Source organism: Anastrepha obliqua, chromosome 2 (genome assembly GCF_027943255.1).
Source record: "Anastrepha obliqua isolate idAnaObli1 chromosome 2, idAnaObli1_1.0, whole genome shotgun sequence".
Taxonomy (NCBI): Eukaryota; Metazoa; Arthropoda; class Insecta; order Diptera; family Tephritidae; genus Anastrepha; species Anastrepha obliqua.
The window spans coordinates 106,414,217-106,436,363 of NC_072893.1; the positions used below are offsets into that span (position 1 = coordinate 106,414,217).

The window sequence follows — 22,147 nt, forward strand, 5'->3', positions numbered from 1 at the left end:
TTGATTTACAAAATTTAAAATTACAGTGTTCCGCAATACAGAATTTTAACATTACAGAATTTTGCATTACAGATTTTTGAATACAGAATATTGAATACAGAATTTTAAATACAGAATTTTGAACCAAAATCATATTGTATCCAACCCGGCCCGCCATCTATCGTTACGGATTTGAACTAGGTATCATTTGAAGAATGGTAACGCTTAGATGTCATCTGATTTGACAGAAAATTAGTTTTATTCTTCCGCTGAACGAAAATGGTTGTGTATACGCTCAAAGAACGCTGGGAAATATTGCGACATTACTTTGAAAATCATGGTAATGTTGCAGAATGTGTACGAAAATTACGTACGGCAATGGGAAGAAGAAAAACACCGAATGAAGCGTATGTGCGTTACTTTGCGAAAAAAGTAAGAGAAACTGGGTTGCTTATTGACAAACCAACGCGTGACCGACCAAAAACCGTGCGTACACCCGAAAATATTGCTGCTGTGTCTAATTGGATATTTCGGAGACATCATTGAGACGAATTTTGCGTAAAGACCTTGATGGCTGGCCGAGGCAGTCATATGAATGAAGTTGTGTTCCATAATTAACCGGAAGGATTGTACTTCAAAATAAAAAAAAACAGTTTGGAAAAATATTGAGTAGTTTCTTTTTTATAGCATTTTTAATTCCGTAAAGTTATATGACGGACCCTATATAAATAACTTCTTGTTGATTGGCGTGATAACCGTTTACGCGATTTTGGCCGCGTTTAACAAAGTGTCGTTTCTCTTTCGTGCTTACCGACGTCAGTTGGTCTTTCAAACGCAGAGGGAACCTTCCTCTTCCTCTGCTACCACCAGCTGGTACCGCATCGAGTACTTTCAGAGCCGGACCATTTGTATGCATTCGAACGACATGGCTAAGCCAACGAAGGCGCTGGATCCTTATTCGCTGCACTATGTCAATATCGTCGAAAAGCTCATACAGCTCATTGTTTCATCGTCTACGATACTCGCCGTCACAAACGTGCAAAGGCCCAAAATTTTTCCGCAGAATATAAATAACTGCATTTGTCCAAATTCATAAATATGTAATTGTTTTTTAATACAGCGAGGGCTCGGCAGTCAGCGTCTTTTGTTAAGTGCAATAAAAATTGCTTTGCTGTTTCACAATTATAATAAACAAAAAAAACAAAAACTAGTTCGACATGGGACGAGTTTTCATAATAGTAGTAAAATTAGCCATATACTAGGCAATAAACCTTTAATGCTACACAAATTAGTTTGGAATGAAAAATTCTGCACAACTGCGAATTAAAGTTGAAGCATGGAACCCTCATATGGCGAGACAAGTGGCTTTATTACACAAGCTCAGTAGACAGGATATCCATCTAGAAACAGCAGTCCTTACAGACCATTGCTTGATTAGTTTACATCGAGTTGGATGTACCTAGAAATGATTTCCGACATTGGCAAGCACTTCTAGATATTATTATTATTATTAGAAGGCCATTACGCACTGCGACCAGAGCTGATCTATTGTGAAAGGTCTATTTTGTAACCCTAGAATTTTAGGCTTTTTAGAAATTTTAGCACAGTTTTGGGTTTGTTGTTCCAAAGATTGCATGGAGATACTACGATACCACCAAGGTGATAAAATCTCTGTCTGCCCAACGCAGGACACATGTTCTGAGCTTTCTATGTCCATTTCGCAAAAGCGGCAGACATTGGTCTCAGATAGACCAATATTGTTTAGATGGTACCTCAGGCTGCAGTGACCTGTAAGGTATCCGGTTAAAAGACGCAGATCTACTCTGTTTAGTGAGAGAAGTTTGTCAGATATTCCTTTGTTGGGACTTAAGAATAGTTTGGCTTGACGCTGACCGGCGAAGTTTAGCCAGTGTGCGGCAAGTTTTCTTTCCTCCCATTTCCTAAGGAATTCATTAATGTGGCCTTTTGTCAGTCCACAGAAGGGTTCAGGACCAGTAAGTTGCATATTTGCTCCTTGTTTTGTAAGGTCATCAGCCATTTCATTTCCCTCATGTCCTTCATGTCCCGGAATCCAGCATAGTGTTACTATGTTGAGAAGGTTTAGGCAATCATTTACCAATCTAGAGGTGATATTTGTTGATAGAAGGGCTTTTAAAGCCGCTTGGCTATCTGAAAGTATGTAGATGTGAGTACCTCTCATTTTCCTTCTAAGGCATTCTCTCACACATATTTCAATGGCATATATTTCTGCCTGAAATATTGTTGGGTAGGATCCCATCGGAATCGATTTTTTGAATTTGGGCCCATTGATTCCTGCCCCTGTTCTACCATTTTCCAATTTGGACCCATCAGTAAACCATAGCTGGGAGCCAGGTTTGAAAGTGATAGAGTTAGTTCTCCAGTCTGTTCGTTCATTGATTATAACTTGGAAGTTCCTGAAGAGTACTGGTTTGGGTGATAGTATATCATCCCTATGAAGAATGGGACTATGTAGGAAGTCTTCTAAGATCTTTAAATGTCCTTTCATATCCCCACTTTTAAGTTCAGATATACCTTTTAATCTTAAGGCACTCGAGCGAGCTTCCCTTTCAATTAGAATTGGAAGCGGTGGTATGTTCAGGAGCACACCCAATGCATCCGTGGGACATGTTTTCATAGCCCCTGTAATACCAACACATACCAGGCGATGCAGTTTGCTTAATTCGTTTGCCGCCTTTCTTTGCTTGACCTTGGGCCACCATGCTAAGGATGCATAAGTGACTATGGGTTTCACAACTGTGGTGAATGTCCAGAAGGTCATTCTAGGGCATAGTCCCCATGTCTTACCAAAAAGCCTTGTACAGGCAAAGAATGCCCTTGTGGCTTTTGAAGTAACTCTCTCAATATGGGAGTTCCACGTAAGCGTTTTGTCAATACTAACGCCAAGATAGTTCGCTTCTGTCGAGAGTTCAAGTGTTGTTCTATTAAGGGTCGGACATTTGAGATTTATGTTCCTTCTCCTAGTAAACGGTACAAGTGTTGTTTTGGATGGGTTGATGGAGAGCCCTTTTTCCGTGCACCATTTGTTTATTATTGTAAGGGCTTGCTGCATGCGATCCGAAATGGTTTCCTCATGCCAGCCTAATACATAAACTACTAGGTCATCAGCGTAACCCTGAGTGTGAAATCCTAGGTTATTCAGTTCTAGATATACGAGTACATCTTTATCACAATGCTCCCAGAACAACAGCAGGTGAGGCTCTAAGTAAACTGATTTCAGTTCTATTTTTTTTATTAGGTTGCCACATCTGTGAATAACATTTCTACAATACCAAAATTTTAACGCTATTGCTCGACATTTGTAAAAGTCACAGTTTTATTATTATTTACGAATTTGAACTTGCGACAACGAGTTTGAATTAAATTTTGCGTTAAAAACTGATTTAATGGTGCCAAGAAAAGAAAACAACCGCTTAGGAGTGACATGAACGCTTCAGAAGAGCTCGTGAGTCCATAGAGGATGACGAACATAGTGCCCGGCCGTCGACATCGGAAACTGATGAAAACATCAATAAAGTGAAAGGAAAATTGGTCAATAACCTCAAATTAACCATTAGAGTGCAGGCAGAGGAGTTAAACATTGCTTATGCATCCATTCAGCAAAATGTAGTTAATGATATGCGGTTTGCGCTATGTTGCTGCAAAATTGGTCCCAAAGGACCTGAATTTCATGCAAAAAGGGCACCGCATTGATATCGTCAATGACATGATTACTAAGTCTCAATACGACCCAACATTCATCAAACGCATCATTAGTGGATACAAAATGCGAGTGTATGAATTCGACACGCAATCTAGGCACCAGGCGAGCGAGTGGGGAGCTCGGAATGAACCAAGACTAAAAAACCCAAGTCGCCCTCAGTCAAAAAAGAAAGCGATGTTTACGGCTTTTATGGATTACAACGGTATTTTACTTCACGAATTTTTGCCAGATGTCAGTCAGTTAATAAGGACTATTTTTTGGGCATTATGAGACGCTTACGCAACTTGTAAGCTTCTCATTAAGGACGCACTAATCAATTCTGCAAATCAGAGATGGATTAGCGCTAACACCTGCGGAATTGCTAGGCAAACATGGCCAAGGCTAAATTTACGTCTGTCAAAGAGTATTATAAAACTGAGTAGACTTCAAATCAGGACCTTAGTAGGGGCCCTCACAGGACATTGTCTCATAGGAAATCATGCAAGGAGATTAGGCGTATACACGCATGATTTCTGTCGTAGCTGCAGAAATGAGGAGGAATTGGAAACAATTCAACACCTTTTTTGCACATGCCCGGCTCTAGCCAGAAGCAGAAACCGATTTTTAAAATCCTACTTCTTAACAAATATAGATAATCTATACACTTTAGGTATCAACAACCTTTTACGCTTTGTCAAGGATGGTTCAATATGGAAAGGGAAATGTAGCCCAGCCCCCGCGGCTCACAACGGACCCATTCCGTGGTCTAAGTGGCATCGTTGTCTCTATGCGCGATGCGGCTGCCAAACCTACCTACCTACCTACGTGAAGCAATTCGCCAAAAAGGAAAGAGTTTGTGGGAAAACAACTCTTGGAATTTGCACCATAATAAGCAGCGTCGCACGGTACCATTATTATCCGTGAATTTTTGATCAAGAACGAAACGAATAACGTCCAACAAACATCGAATTGATCTGATATGGCTCCCTGCATTTTTTTTCCGTTTGATCGAGTCAAAAAACCACTACCGGGAACGCGTTTCAACAGCCAAAAGGAAGTAATCGACAAATCGAAGACGGCTTTGAGGCTACACCGAAAATAGAGTTCGAAAAGTGTTTCGCGAGCTGGATCAAACGCTGACATAAGTGCGTTGCAGTTGATGGGGAGTTCTTTGAAGCCGAATCACTTTTGAGAGACACTCTTGTATTTTGAATTTTGGAATATAATCCGGGAATTCCGGGGTAGAGCTCAAACAAATAGTTTTTAGTGAGAAGCTTAGTGATGCCCTGTGACTGATGCAATGAATGCCGTGCACCTACTGGTTTCAGGGAAGTAGAGCCAGTTTGAAATTCTTTTTACGGTATAATAAGGACTCTGAGTTCAACCCAATCAAGCTTTTAGCGAATGCATCGGAGTCGCTTATCAGGGCTGGTCTCCTCACAAAGAAATTTTTGGAAGCAATCACGAAGAAAGAAAATTGAGAGCTGTAAAATGATGTTGATTACCCTTTGCATGCGGCAGTGATTTTGGGTTATGAACATACTTATAGATTTTTGTTGTTTAAAATGTAGATGCAGACAATAACAAAAAGAAATACAAAATAATGCAGGGGGTAGATAACCTTTGATTCATTTCAGACTTAAATATTTTTTTAGTTATCAGTTACGTTGCATATATAATACTATTTTATAAACCGTATACATACATACATACATACACATTCATATTCGCGTGCGAGAATTACTACGTATGTGGGTACTCGTATAACGCAAAATGGGTATACAGTGTAATACGTTTAATTGCGCTAACGTACTCGTATACGTAAAAGGCCTTCCAAGTTCGAGTTTCTTTTTAAATTCGAATTAAATATATATTTTGAATAGGAGTATACAATTACTTAAGATACAACAGGAAGCAATAAAAGCTATGTGTAGACTCCATAAATATGGTTTCTGGCACGAAGATGGAACTTCGGGACACAGAGAAATCTTTAAGCTGCTATCGGAGCAGTATCCACTGTTTTTGGCACCTAAAGATGACCTGATACCCACAGTTTCATTTGGAAGGAAATTTGATGTCAGATTTCCATTACGTGAGCAATGGAGCAATCTAGAATGCATGCAGGGAGGTTTGACGGATATTTTCTTCACCGATGGGTCCAAGAATGAAATAGGGTCTGGAGCCGGATGGTACTTAAACGATAGTAATAAGTATCACTATGCTATGGGGGGAAATGGCAACTGTTTTTCAAACAGAAGTTTTTGCCATCCTAAAAGTAGCCGAAAGGATAATCGAGAGGAGATTGAGCGGGAAACAGATTGGAGTCTTCAGTGACAGTCAGGCTGCATTGAAGACCCTGGAGAACGCGAAGCCAACCTCAAAGATGGTTCAAGAATGTAAGAAGAAGCTTAATTCTGTCGCAAGACAAAACAGGCTTGTACTTATATGGGTTCCAGGACACTCCGGTGTTCAAGGAAACGAAATTGCCGACGAATTGGTCAACCGTGAATCAGCGGTGCCCCCACAGTGGCCAGAGCCAATAATCGGAATCAGTCCCGCAGGAATCAAGAATTGGATCAGCGATTATGTAGGCAATCTACATAAAGAGCGATGGTCCGGTCTGGAACGCTGCAGAACTACAAAGTGTTTTGTTACAAGTCCGAACAGAAAACTGTCAAACTTTCTACTAAAACTTAGAAGGAAAGATATTCGGTTGATGGTCGGCATCATTACAGGACACAACCCATGGGGTCAGCACATGACCACCATTGGAATCATCGAGAACCCGGTATGCTTGTCATGCTTGGAGGAGGCGGATAGCACTGAGCACTTTCTCTGTGAGTGTCCTGCCTTTGCTAGAGCATGGCTACGAGTATTGGGTTCCGATGTCATGAGAATGAGTAATATTCGTTCTCTAAAACTGGAGGATATTTACAGATTTGCCAAAGAATCTGGAAAATTTTCACAGGACTAACTATCTCTATCTCTGTCTGTATTATTTCCTATCTCTTTCTCTGATACTTTTCTCCTTCCCTCCTTGACTATCTACCCCCTTTCCAGAGCTTTAAATACAATGGGCTGAATTAGCCTGAGTGTTTTAGGAGCCCCCAAATCTCTTGGTGCTCCTTGGCTCGACCTTTTCAAATTCAAATTCAAATACAATTTAAAAATAACACCTGATATTTTCTAAAAAAAAACCTTTTCTTTTCTGTCGTTCAAGAAGCATCTCACACGTCACCAAACGTCTCTCTGCTTTAATTGAGGTGGCACTCAGTTACCTGCTTTCTGGACCATTCCCATCGCGTGCAAACGTTTACCGACGTTTGATCTGTCAACATCCAACTCTTTAGACGTATCATCAAAGGTTCGACATGCGTCTTCATCCAATAATTGTTGTAGTTGAGTATCTTCAAATTTTTTCGGTGCCCTTTGGCGATCCCTCCCAATGAAAACCCCTTTATATATTGTAATTACTTAGTATTATATATATAATTAGCGCTTACATCCTTTTTGGGTGTTTGGCTGAGCTCCTCCTCCTATTTGTGGCGTGCGTCTTGATGTTGCTCCACAAATGGAGGGACCTGCAGTTTCAAGTCGACTCCGAACGGTAGATAGTTTTCATGAGTCGCTTTTTCTTGGCAGAAGTACACCGGGAGGTTTATCATTTGCTAAGGGGTGACTGCTATTAGAAAAATATTACTAAGTTTTAGTTTCTAATAAAATCTGACCAAAAAAGATTTGTGTTTTAACCAAAACATACTATAATAAATAGGTTTATAATTCAGGTTGGGCATTTAAAAGATTTTTGTACGTACAAACAAAACCCAAGAAATTCATTAGACGACTTATAGCAATCAGCTAATTTTCTAAATTTCGGCTTTGACAGCAAATTAAAATGCACCAAAAAATTTGTTTTTGTTTTGTTTTTGCAATTAAAAAAAATTGGCGCAATTATCTTGAATATGCTTTAAAGTGTTGGCGCAGTTAAACGCCGTTAAGGGGGTATTCTAGTGTAGATTTTTTGCATATTTTCAAAGTTTAGACAATGAAGAATGTGTCATTATGAGGATTTTTTTAAATTCCTATTATTTCATGTGATGCAGCATTTTCGCTGACATGGCATCTTGTCTGAAAACTTTAAACGCATTTTTCTCGAAACTACATTTTTCAAAACGTTTCACATGATATCTCAAATTGTGCTGAACCGATTCACTTGAAATTTGCTGTGAATCTTCTCAATACATATCTCTATCGTTCAAACTATTATTTTAACAAAAAAAAAAAATTTTACTATTTTTAAAAAATTCAGAAATGTCCAAAAAGTAGGAAAAAATGTTCTATTTTTTCGGACAGATGTAGTTTAGCAAAAAAATGCTAGTTTTTCCACTGGCATTCATCTAACCCTGCATGCCCACTGTTTGCCATTTCGACTAACATCACTGCTTTTTACATTTGTAATTTCTTTTTCTCTCATTGTATCAATTTCATTTTTAACGTTGAGAGAGTTTATTCAGTTGCAAAGCTGCTCCTGATCAGTACGGACTTGTTGTTTGGCTCGCTTAAGGGGTTAGGGGTAGTCAGAGGCCCGAAAAAATGATGATTTTCACGAATTTTTTTTTGCTACTTAATTAATTTATTTAACAAAAATAAAAACATAGCATAAAAACATCATGTTTTAACTTGACTTCACCAAAATTTCAAAAAAAAAAAATTAATAATTGCAAAAGTTATCGCTGTTTGTGTGAAGCCCGTTTCTCCAGAAGTCCCTTGCGGTGAACATCACAAGTCCTTGCAGATTCATCTAAAACCAATCGGACAAGAAAAATTAGTTTTATTAATAGATAATCTTGTGCCTGATCGAAGCTTTTTTTTTTTTTTCAAAATGAACAAAATGGCGGCCTCAGAAAATTTTTTCCAGATTTTAGAAAAAAAAACCAACAGTTAATTGTTAAAAAAAATCGAAATTTTTGAAAAAAAAAATCCTTCGATCAGGCACAAGTTTTTTATGTTTTTCAAAAGCTGTATAAATTTTATTGAAATCTACGTAGCGGTTTTTAAGTTACAGTGTTCACCAGTTTGAAAAACATAGTTTTGAGAAAAACGCATTTAAAGTTTTGCTATCGGCTCTGGAGCGGCCGAGCGCCCTTTGTTAATTGTTGAATAACTTGAAAAGTATTTGTCGGATTCACTTCAAATTTTTACACAATATTTTTAAAACATTATACTTTAAGAAAATGCAAAAAAAAAATCGATTTTTTGAAAATTCTGACTACCCCTAACCCCTTAAGTGGTATGTATGTATTTGTAGAAACTGCGTAGTCGAAACGACTAACATTGTGCTTAGTGCAACTTTTTTAGCATTGAAAATGAGGCCGACTAAAATTTGTGAGGAAGAAATTGAAAAAATTTTGGCTATGTCGTATGAGGATGAAGAGAATTTCAGTATTTCCGAAAGCGAATTCGAAACGAATTTACTAGAAGTGGGTATGAATTCTTCGGAGGATGATTCTTCGGACAATTCGGAGGACTGGAATGAAGAACCACCACCTCAGGTGCCGCAGGATAATATAATACCATTTTCCAAAAGATTTTTCCGTGGTAAAAATAAATATAAATGGGCGACAACTGAAGGAAAACGGCGTCGGTCTGCAATTAACATAGTGCATCATGCTAAAGGTCCAACAGGAGCATAAAAGAATGTTACGGATTGCGCTGAAGTGTTTAAATTATTTATCACTGATGTAATTTTAAGTATTATAGTTCATTACACCAACATCGGAATTGAAAAAAGGAATGGAGATTTTCCAACTGAAAAGCCGGTGAACAAAACAGAACTTGAAGCACTGATTGGTATCTTAATATTGAGCGCTGCTATGAAAGACAACCATTTGACCTCTCGTGAGCTATTTAATAAAGAATATTCTGGAACTAGGTATATCTCAATAATGAGTCGCTCGCGATTTAGCTTTTTGGTCTCATGTTTGCAGTTTGACGATAGATCTGAAAGAATTTTGCATCTTAACGATAGATTCGTTGCTATAAGAGAGGTATGGGATAAATTTAAGCAGCACTCAGAATTACAGCAGAATATCCGAGATATTTTATCCGTGCCAGTTGAGGAGGCAAGTGTTGAGAATGTACCCTCAAAAAAGAAAAAAGAAAAGAAAAATTTGTTCTATCTGTCCTTACAAAAAACACCGAATGACGAAGAGTGTATGCTCAAAAGGCATGAAACATATTTAATGAAATTACTTAAACTTTATAACGGCAGGAAGCCTTGTAATTTTCTATGTTCTTTTTAATTTATTTTTAATTTTTTCTCAACATCATGTGTTGAGCAATAAATAAATGTTAAGTTTTCAAGCTAAAAGTTGAGACTTGTGCCTAATGTACAAAACTTTTATTTTAAACGCTTTTTATGCTTAAATAATATAAAACAATTCTTTAACTTTATATCGGCAGTGAAATGTTTTTTAATTTAAAATTTTTTTTTTTTTAATTTTTTTTTTTGTAACACTAAGTAAGATATCTAAGACTGAAGAGTAACAAAATGTGATAATAATAAAAATAAATGAAAAACAGAAACAATTGAAAATGTTGTTTTACTTTTGAATAAAGAAAGGAATAATATTTTAATTTTTCAGTAACTTTTAAAAATTATGAGCATAGATAGTTCTGCAGCATCGATATTTTGAGTATGTTAATCGAATCGACTAACATTGGTAACAACGTACAAAAAATCACGGTGGGCATGCAGGGCTAAATTAGTAATCTTCTTTTTCATTTTTTAGATCAGATCATTCATGTTCCAGATCATTAGAAAGCTTGCATTCATGACAAGTTTAGCGCGCCATTTTGTTTTTGGACCCTCCACTTCAACAGCTTATAAAATTATCAGTTTTTAATTGCTTGACCTTTTTTTATGTATTGTTAAAAGATTAATAAATGTCTGGTAAAAAAATGGATGTTAAAAATATTTTTCGTTTTCTATTTGTAGCACCCACAAAAACACCGCAAATTCATGCCTACACTAGAATACCCCCTTAATACTGTAAACACAATGCTTGTTTTCAATTTCTTGCAATCTTTAATTTGCGATTAATCGCAAAGTGTGTAAGCGAGTATTTTAAAACGAATTTCAATGTTTTAAAATACATACTCGTAGGCATATATGTACACACATAAACACATGCATGTATGTATGTATGCAAATAATTATGTGGGCTCACAATGCATTTCTTATCATTTAGGGCATGGTTTTGTTGTTGCTACTGCTGCGATTGTAATTAAAATTATTGTTGTTTATCTGTAGCTTGCTTTGTAAGCGTTGGCGTAGCTTTGTCACTTAAGTTTTGTTTAAAAATAAAATAGTTAATCTATTTTAATAAAGCCACGAGCGTTTACAATAAACAAAACAACAACTGCAACAACAACAGAATAGGGGACTGGATCCCCTCAGTAGCTGGCAAGGGTGTATGAAAATCACGGCAACGCCTGAGAAAATAATTATACGAGTAGTACATGTGTACATACTCGTATGTATGTATGTATGTACGTATGAATTTGTTGACTTCACAACGCCTCCCAGCAAACATCCATATACATCTGTATGTATGTATGTATGCATAAGCATATTTTACACAAAACAACATACATATGTACGTATGAGTATGTGTATTTTTAAATGCAGAGTTGCAAAGCAGCGCACTGATACATTTGTGCACATAAGAATGCAATTAAATACTTAAAAGAATAAAATACAAATTAATATAAATAATGATTGCATACCAGCCAATTTACTGCGAATGAATTGTACGTGTGCATACGGAAAGTGTGCACATCAAAACACAGTATTTTTATAAACTGAGGACTCCCACATGTGTTTGATTTTCTAAACAAGAGATAAGCTTGACTTAATTCATTCATTTAAATTTAAGCAGAGATTTTTATGTCCAAAGCGTGTTTTGAGTTAAGAAATTTTGATTGACAGTTGTTATGTAGTTGTTTTTGTGATAGCGTTAAGAATATTATACAAGGTGCATCTCAAAATAAACAGCACTTTTTGTATTTCTTCTGGGGCTATCTACGAGCATTAGGGGCAAGCTACACTACTCATTGTTTAGTGAATTCAACAGAATTCGACAGTTATTGAGTTGAAATTAGTTTAGAGTTTTTTTACATTTTTTATCTGCAAATAACTAATTTCTCTCTACTTCTTTAGAAACTGTCAAAGTGCTCAATGACATCCTGCTGTCAAAATATTCAGTAAGGGTTGCCATTTCTTTATGCATCTCTTCACGCTTGCCGAGCGTGTGGTAATCACTAAAAAATATTATTGAAATTTCGGCTCAGTTATTAATACGGAGTTTCTGATTATTGTCGAAAAATCATCTTCTCGGATGAGGCTCTCTTCCGACTCAGCGGTTAGGCCAAAAAGAAAAATTGACATTTTTGCAGCGAACACAATTCACAAGTGTATGACCTAGCATCAGTGCATCCACAAAGATTAACTAAATAGTGCGATTTAGGGTGGGGTGTGGCGACATCTCGAACAGAGGAAGAAAGTACTGTTACCATGAAAGGTCCTCGATTGATGTTAACCAACCCTGTGTGGCCAGAAACAACAAAACCGCTCGATATGTCATACAAGCGATGAAACACTCGAAGTTGTGAAGGGACAATTTTACGTCTGGGTAGTCACGCGACGACCATTAATTACCCTCGAGAATTTTGTCTGGGGCTACGCCAAGGCGGTCGCTGTAGCCGAATGGGTGATGCGTGCCTATCATTTGGAGGTCGCAGATTCGAATATCTGTGCATGGAGCATCAAAATGATGAAAAAGTTTTTTCCAATAGCGGTCACCCCTCGGCAGGCAATGGCAAACCTCCGAGAGTATTTCTGTCATGAAAAAGCTCTTCATGTAAAAAATTCTGCCGTTCGCAGTCGGCTTAAAACTGTTGGTCCCTTCATTTCTGGAACAACAGCAAGACGCACACCACAAATAGGAGGAGGAGCTCGGTCAAACACCCAACAGAAGTGCACGCGCCAATTATTTATTTATTTTAAGCCAAGTCTTTAGTCTACACTAAGAAGCCCAACCATTTTAGACGAGGTTGAGACCAATATTCGAAGCGCCTCACGAGAATGGCGGAATAACGCTGAACATAGGGGACCGAGTCACCAAAAGCTGGACGAACCGCATTGCCACACCGAAGTCGACGCTATTCCATACACAATTCGCCACTTCTCTGCTCGTTGTCTTTGTGCTCAGATTCGCCGCTAGTAAGTAGTGTTACACCTCATAAAACTAGTATAACTCACTATTTTACAAACAAATGTAATTTTCCATAATATTAATAATATCTGCTTACGCTTGGCCAAAAGAAGAGACCTAATATTAGCCTTGAAATCCAACGGAGCGTCTTTCTTTTCAACAAATACTATTTTGAATTAAGTAGGCAATTGCGTAGTGAAGTCCTTTCTCGACGAACGAAAGTCACACTTAATAAGTCTCCCATCATGCCCCTACCTTGTACGGTGCAGAAACTTGGGCGTTGAAGCGGTCCTTGGAGTATTCTAGAGAAAGACTCTACGGAAGATTTTTGGACCTTTCGCACGATGAACTGCATTAGCTTTACTGTGACATAGATATAAGGCAACGAATAAAATTTCAGCAGCTCCGCTGGATAGGTAAAGTCATTCGAATGGATACAAATGCTCTAACTCTGAAAGTATTCGGTGCTGGTGGTTAAAAGGGAAGGGGGAAGCCTTTTTACGTCGAACAGATCAGGTGAAAAACAACTTGGCTTCTCTTAGTGTGTCCGACTGGCGTCTGTTAGCACGATGAAGAAACTCAGCTAAAATGGTTTAAGCGGTTATTGCGCCAATTGAAAAAAATGCTTATGTCATTGCGATGCATCGGTACAAAAATACAAACTACGAAATATTAAGTTTATCTGAAACCTGGACATTTTTTTACCCAACCATTGCAATTGACGAACCAAATTCATGGTGATGATTGCCTGTATCGCCACAGAGTTCATGAGTGGTGCGAGCGCCACTACTTGTATTGAGATGCGTTCAGAACCACGTCTCTTTCAAAAACACGATCACGATCTCATAAAACTCCTCGTTTAAATTTTTTCAATATTTTTTATGAATCATTCGTCAAATTTTGTGGATTGCAACGATAAGAAATTTGTTTACTATTAGTGGCCATGGAATACTTTTTGATTATGATGACTTTATGATTTAAGACTACCTCAATCCACTGCATGTCCCATGACGACTGCCATTATCAGTTTTTACGCAGCCTCAATGGTTTCTGCCACAACAACTGATTTTGCGCAACCTTGACGTAAATTAATTCCCTATGGCAGCGTTTCACAGTTGTAACATATGGAAGTTTCATTGCCAAAGGTGGAGTACAAATTATAAATACACATCGAAAATCACAACAAAGCGTTGACCGAAAATTAAAAATACCCTGCATATTAGGGCGGGTCGATTTAAAAATCGCTCATTGCTCTGTGAAAATCATATTCTAGGAATCAAAATAAGAAACTTTGCCGAAGGAACCATACCTCTAAAACGAATTCTGATGTCCCCCAATTGGGGTCGAACGAAAAATCCCACTTTGACCCATTTAGAGTGCTCCAATCGAGTCCAAATGTATGACCGACCCCCACTAACTTTGGATCCACCCATGCCAGTGGCACACCCCCTGGAACTCCCCTGGGGGGTTTCCCATACAATCACTTCAAAATATCACCATTTTTGGCCTTTACATGAGAAAAGAAACTAAAAAGTTCGACCCAAATTGGGGGACATCAGAATTCGTTTTAGGGGTATGGTTCCTTCGGCAAAGTTTCTTATTTTGATCCCTAGAATATGATTTTCACAGAGCAATGGGCAAATTTTTTGCCCCCCCACAAATCGACCCGGCCTACTGCATATGGTTATTGTGGAAAATTGTATTGTCAAAAAAAAAAGATGAGACTTTTTGGATAAAGGAAATTTAACACCTAATAAAACTGTTCAGGTTCACTATATAAATAATGTCCCTCGTATACCCAGGATCTTCTCATTTTAAAGTATTTACTTTTTAAGACACTACTTCAAAATGTTTTCGGACCATGAAAATCTCTGTATTGGGAACTTCTCTGCCCAAGAGAACTTGCTAGCAGCTCCTCCACGAGGAGGAGAGTCGACTCTCAGTAATACATATCCTCTAATATTATGTAAGGCAGCACGGTTCGATGTAAAAGGATCACCTTCTTAGGAGACACACACATCCACGCATACTTCTGGTCAAAAGTGCTTGAAATGTCTCATTTAAACTGCCCGCGCAGGAGCTTTTCTCAAAATAACTGTTTTTTTTTATTGGTACACCTGTCAGTTGTTCATCTGCACTCAATTTTAGTTGCGGAAGTGTGAGAATGTTAGCGGTAACTTGATAAAGTGAATGATATATGAGCTTAAAGTGGGCCGAACTGAATGTACATAGGCAGATAGCCGTCGATAGCGGAGTCCCGCACGGATCGATACAGAGTGTTATGCCCGATATCGTGGCGAGTTTTGAATTTTTTACACTGATGTGACATCAAAACGAACCAAAAATTAGCGAATTAGCGCACAGAGGATTCAAAACCCCAAAATGTGTAGTTCGTTTTTATTGAACACACTGGTGTTGCTACTCCGATTTCCTTCCGCCAGTGTTATAAGTAATTAGCGTACTCAAGCGTGACATGATGGTTGAGACGATGAAGACAAATTCGCTCACGGAGTTAAAGGCTAATCCAAAATTGGCCTATGATTGCGCCCACATCCTTTGTTGGGTGTTTGACCATTAAGGTCACTGATTGCTCCTTTCTTCGACAAGCATACCTAAATCCCATCAATCTTCTCGATTACATTAACAGCTCTGGCTGGCTGTAGATAACAGGTGGCGCAAAATTAATCAATTATGGAAAGATTTATAATATTTGCAAATATCGTCCTACGGCAATCATATTTGACACTTGTGAGCTAGACAGCTGCAGCATACAAACAGACAAGCAATGGAGCACGTAAGGGTCAAACTAAAGATTTCCGTCATTCAAAATAATTTTTTTTTTTAGTAAAAAGTTGAATGGTTAATTTTGCGCCACTCGATTAATTTCGCGCCACCCTTTACATATCTGCCTGTTGAAGGTCCTATAATGGTATCAAAACGGCGCTTTAGTGTTACTTGGGGAGTGCCAGACTGGTACTTCAATCATTTCACCCACCTACCTACCTTGGTGTTTTCCACAAACAGCGAGGGGCGACAGCCAGGGCAAACTTTCCAGCGCATTCCTGTCATGAAAAAGCTCCTCATGAAAAAAACCAAATTGACCTACCACATGATTACTTTTAATTGGCACATACATCTTTAGTTGGGTGTTTAGACGAAGAACCTACAGGTTTACGTCGCCTCCGAACGCAGATGATTTTTTATGTGGACCTTTTTCTTGACAGAAATACACTCGGGCGTTTGCCATTGGCTGCCGAGGGGCAACCCCTATTTGAAAAAACTTTTTCTATCAATTGGTGTTTCATGCCTACAATAGGCTTCGAGCCCGGACTCTATCGAATGGTAGTTAGATTAACTCATTCGGGTACAACGTGGCTACCAATTAATTAATCAATTGATTTTAACAATTTTAGAATCCAATTTCGTTAAAAAAAAAACTTTGTCCTTATTTAACCTCTGCAAATTTTCTTTGAACTGATATATGGAGAAGTATTTCAGCGCGCTTTGTGACACAGTATGATTTAAAATTTTTTAAAGGATAGAAAAATGTAGGGAGGAAAATCGGCTATCGCGTTTAAAAGTTGGAGTAATTTCGTAGAGTAGTCACATGAAATTAAAAAAATTTAAGCGAGGCAATATTGCAAACTCATTTTCAACTCAGCAGGATGGTGCGCCAGGTTCGGTAATCTTATTACCAGCCGCCTCGGTGATATCAGTTGGCTACCGTGGAGTTGCAATTGGATGCTCTTACGCTTTTTTTGTAGGATGCCATGAAAGACCGATGCTATGCGTACAGTTCCTTAACCGATTGGGATCCTTATGGCGAATATTGAGCGAACATTCGTGAGATAAAGTCAAAAACAGTCACACAGGTTTTGGAAGACTGGCTTAACAGGATCCGCTACTGCGCAGCCAACCGAGATAGCCACATGAATGAAATCGTGTGCCATAAATAATGGGAATAAAGCAATAATATACCGAAACAAATTGAATTTTGTGCATTTGAATTCTGAAAACGAAACCGCCACCCTGTATATGGTCAGGTATATAAAGAAGATTTTTAATTCCAGCTAAATGTCCAATTATCTAGTTCTTTCAACTGTTGGCATTGACCGTAAAATGAATGCACTAAAAGACATTGACATTAATTTAAACGAGGTCAGCTTTAAGCAAAATGGATAAATATGTCCACAAAGCGAGACAAGCGCCCAAGAAAAAAATGTTTACGCGCTGATTTTTGTTTGTTTGCTGCACTTCCAAGTGAAAACTAAGTTTGAGTGAATTCAATTAAACTTATCATTTGAATGGAAAGGAAAAGGGGAAAAACACGCTATCAAATAAATTTTGGCCCCTATTATGAGTTGCATTCGATCTTCGATATTCGTTGGTTGTCGAAGATCGAAAATCGAATGTCAATTTGGTGTTATGAGCGGTGCAATGCTGTCAAAATTTTCGTTGTATACCGAATTTAGAGTCGAATACAATTTTGCTTTCGATTGTGTAGCGTATTGTGGGAAAACTTGTTAAAATGTAAGTTGTTTGCGATTATTTATGGTTTTATAGTAACCAAATAATAAATATATACTAATGTTGTTAATTTTATGCAGGTCGAAAGTCTTGAGTACCAAACAGCAATTAGAAAGGCTAGTTGCATTAATGGAAGAGAATCCCCAATTCACAAAAGGGATTTGCATCAAAGTTCAAACAGCAAAAAAATGTAAGGAATTTACAACGGAGCTGAATTGCTTGGGACCACCAGTTAGAACGGCAGCAAAATGGATTAAGGTTACTAATGGTTTTTTTTTTTGTGATGTATATAGAAATACATTTTTATTTTCCCTTGGCGGGTATGGGCTGAAATACGTAGAGGAACTGAAATACATATTTTTTTCGAATGACGAATAATTGAATAAAGAAAATTTATAACAAAAATAAAACAGAAACTGTGGCGTAAAGGTTTCTATTTAATACTTTTTAGATTTTTCTATAATATTCAAGAGATTTCATCTCTTATGCTGTATTTGCTATAAAAATGTGCTTTTCTTTGTTGTAGATCAGCCTCTGTACTACTAAATTGTATCCATCTTTGGCAAATATAATTTTCCTGGACATCTATTATTTCCGATAGCACAACAGACACAGTGGGTTGAGTAAGTCCTAGCATACCTTCATTACCAATACTCAATTGGTACGATCCCTGAGCACAAAATCGCAGAACTGTGGCTAGCTTTAAAATATTTGAAATGGATTTGGCTCGGGTGCACTGCTACAACTGGTTTTCTGTACATTCGAAGATCGAATGTTGCTCATAATAAGGGCCTTTATAATTTTTGCCACTGGAATGCTCAAAATTTCAAATTTTATAATAACCAAGCTTTTCATTGTTTACTTACTTTTTCTTATTGTTGTTGGTTGAATGTTGCGAATATGAGTACTTAAACGATTTCTAAACATTATACGCCTGTAGAAACAATCGCGCAAATTGACGTGCCTTTTTTCGATTTCTCCAAACTTTGTAGTAATTTTTGAACCTTTGTTGTAGTTCAGTTTTTTTTTTATTTCTTTAAGTTTTGTTTCACTGTTGTGTTTCTATTTTTTTTTTTTCGTCCTTTTCACTAAAATCACCTTCACAGGAACTTTTTAGTTGAGATACAATTTTAACGATTTAGCCAATTTTGTTTTTTTTTTTGTTTTGTTTTTAGATAATACGAATAATTGAAGATCACAAGTTGCACATCACTAGCAATTTAAAAATACATATTTTATTTTGCTTGCAGATACTACATATATTAAAAATTGAACTAAATGTTGGTTGTATTTTTCACAAACTTTTATTTTTTTTATTTTTTCCTGTGTTAAGTTATGTTAATGCCAGTATCACCACCGAAAAATATAATGCTTTATTTACGTAGTATGCCGATACTTTTGGTGCTGTGGTGCGTAAATCGCACTGTTTCGGTGTGAGCTCAGCATCGCTCTGGTCGCAGCGATCGTGTGTGCGGTGTTTTGGAGTCTTCTAGGTGACGATTTTCCACTATACTGCTACCGCTGTTATTATTATTATTATTATTGCTATTATTATTGCTATTGTTTTTGTTGGAGCTCTGTTGTTTGGACCACTCACATACAAATCTATGTTCAATTGCGGGGAATATTACTGCCTGCTGCTGGTAATGGTGTGTTTTATTTCTTTAGTACTGCTGTTGCCGCTTTTATAGAGATTAACACCACAAATGCCTATTTTTGGACGCGACCTGTTTTTGCCTACTATATTATCCACAGTAACCGCGACGACTAAGTAGCGTCAGTCCCACTGTCTTTTCTGCTTGCTCACTGCTAACTATGCGCTACTTGGTATTCAAATACCTTCTACGAAATGGTAATTGTAAGTCAGCGAATTCCTTGTCGTATTTTAATGCTGCTGGTAATGTTATGGGCTATTTTTAGCCTAATCTGTGCTATAGTTAGACGCGATGTTAGAGCATTCACTTGCGCCGCAGGTGGGTATGACAACTGGATAACAAAACTTGGCGACTTGGCTCAGCTTAGCTCAGCAGCTCTCGTAGTTTGTTAGTTGCTGCCTACTGCTTTTGTGTTGATGCGGCTATTATTTTACGAGTAGTTGTTGTTAGCTATGTAGGTTTTCATAATTGATGCATTGCTAGCTCCGTGCACGAAGGCTAAAATACATATTTGTTGTTTGTTTGTTTGTTTGTTTTTAGTTTGGCTAGACAACAAATGTACTCGTATGTTTGGCGCTACTACACGTTTCCAATGTTACTAATTTTGGTTGTGATTAGTTGTTGGTTTTTTTTCCGTGACTCGTGCACGCAGGCAATGTTTGAACTTTTATTAATTTTTATTTTAATTGTGTTGTCAGTGGTAAAAATATTTTCGTGTACCACCCGGTAATGACTGATCGCTTATACATATGTACACATAAACATAAGAATATGTAAGTATGAATTCGTAAAATATTTTGATATTCAGAAAGTAAAGTTCTTTTATTCTATTACATTTAAATAACGCGATTTCAATACGCTGAATATATTCTTCCTTCCACCGATTTAGTACTAATATCTTGCGTGGCGCGTGTTGCTCGCCGTTTCACAGCCAAATAGCAAAAGAGCCTCCTAAGAACTGAACAACCGGCCACAGCTTCGTTGCCGCTGTACATTCGTTATTGTTGGCTAATTATCATTTAAAAATACAATAACATAAACAGTAAACACAATTATGATAACGATCGCATATGTAGCAGCTAATGCGGCACCGCTGCTTTTAGTTTTGCTCAATGTTTTTGCGGCGCGGTGGCCGCTATCACGAATGAACATACATTTTTTATGACGCTTCGCGGTTACACATGTTGGGGTAATGATTAAACGGATTGCTAGGCATGCTACTGCGGCTCTGCGTACGTGGAGCAGAGCATTTAGTAGAAAAATGTATTAGGACTTTTAGCACATGGGCTGAAAAGTCCCGGGCCTAATGCTGAAAACAGTGAACGACGTAAACGCAGTCCCTGTCAGCTGCTACGATCAAACTAATGAGAAACCCCATGTAAATGAAAAATTCCTTCCTTCCGTATCGTAGATTTTATTTCACGATATTTGAAAATTCCCATAAAACCCTGTCAGCTGATTGCGCTCTCACCACACAGTGTTGCCAAGCAGTACATTTCGAAATCATTTACAAAATAAACTTTCAAAAACTATAATTTTTATTAAAATAACTTAAAAGCACTGTTGAATAATGTTAATTATAGATAAATGAACTATTTGCATTTGTTGGTTTTTAGCTTTGGTTTATTAAACAATGAAAAATTGTAACTGATAACGCGGATGTGTGAAAAAGTGTGTAAGCAAAAATATCAATGGTAACATTGTGTAGATACAACCAAACACATACACACACAAACCGATGTATTGCGCAAATATCCCAGCAAGAAGAGTGCCGGTCACGTTACCCTTCACGTTACCGGCACGCGTGCCCGTTAAACGGTCACTAACCACACCTCTTTACAATCACGTTGTTAAGAGCGTTGGGAAAATCGTGCCAAAAACTTTGTGTACGTGTGATTTTCTATCCCTTTCATACATATGGATTCGTTTCAGTGCCAGTTTCATATAAACGTAGCGACGAACAAAATAACTTTTGGGCCAGCGCCGGCCGTATAGCGCGATAGCCGAGCGGCTAGCAATGTGGGCTTCCGATCCAAAATCCTTGGTTCGAATAAAAAAAAAATTTTTTTTTATACATTTATTTTATTTTGTTTTATGATATGTTTATAAGGAGATTTTTTTCATGGCAGAAATACACTCGGTGTTTTGCCATTGCCTGCTGATGGGCGACCGCTATTAGAAAAATGTTTTTCTTAATTTTGATGTTTCACCGAGATTCGAACTGACGTTTTCTCTGTGAATTCTGAATAGTAGTCACGCACCATGATTCAATAATAAGAGGTTTGCTCAGTAAGCAGCTTTCTCGTTTCCTCCTGACAAATCGGCTCCCTTAGCAAGACACTGGGTTGCTAACTCTACACATTTAGAGTAAAAGTGGAAGAAAAATAAAATATGTAGGAAAAACATTTCGCTTTCAGAAGGATGTGCTTATGAGCAAGAACATCCACGGTACGTCCAGGACCAATATGGACCACGATATGGAGTACATCCGAACATACCGCTTAAATCAGGTTATCATAGAGGGGGCAATGAGCGTGAAAGATGGACATTTTGACAATCCTTTCAAATATAGGCTGCGAAAGTGCTCACTAGATTCTTTTAAAAATATATAACTTACTAACAAGAGTTAATTTTATAATATGTAATTACTCACAGCCTCCGAACGGCATATGGTTTTTTATGAAGAACTTTTTTCATGACAGAAATACACTCAGAGGTTTACCATTGTCTGTCGAGGGGCGAAAGCTAACAATATTCCTATCATTTGGTATTTCGTGCCCGGGGTTTCGAATCCGTGCACCTCCGAATGGTAGTCATGCACCAACCCATTCGGCTATGGCGGCCACCGCCGATGTAATAATAATTAATTTAAATAAGTACGATTAGGAATATAAGAGTACTTAGAATATAAGAATAATCATGACTTGGCGGTCAAACCTCCAAACTTGTGTGGGCAAAGCATAGTGAAATAAGGCAGGAGTATGTTCAAA

General features: G+C 37.7%; 1 protein-coding gene across 1 annotated transcript in view; it reads right to left on the bottom strand.

Moving 5' to 3' along the window:
- The window catches only part of LOC129238784 (insulin-like), a 29,783-nt gene extending 9,688 nt beyond the window's left edge, over window positions 1-20,095 (bottom strand). The window contains exon 1 of the mRNA XM_054873962.1: window positions 18,369-20,095. The gene's annotated coding sequence lies outside the window, so the exon portion shown is untranslated. The remainder of the gene's footprint in view (window positions 1-18,368) is intronic.
- Between the last annotated feature and the right edge of the window lie 2,052 nt (window positions 20,096-22,147).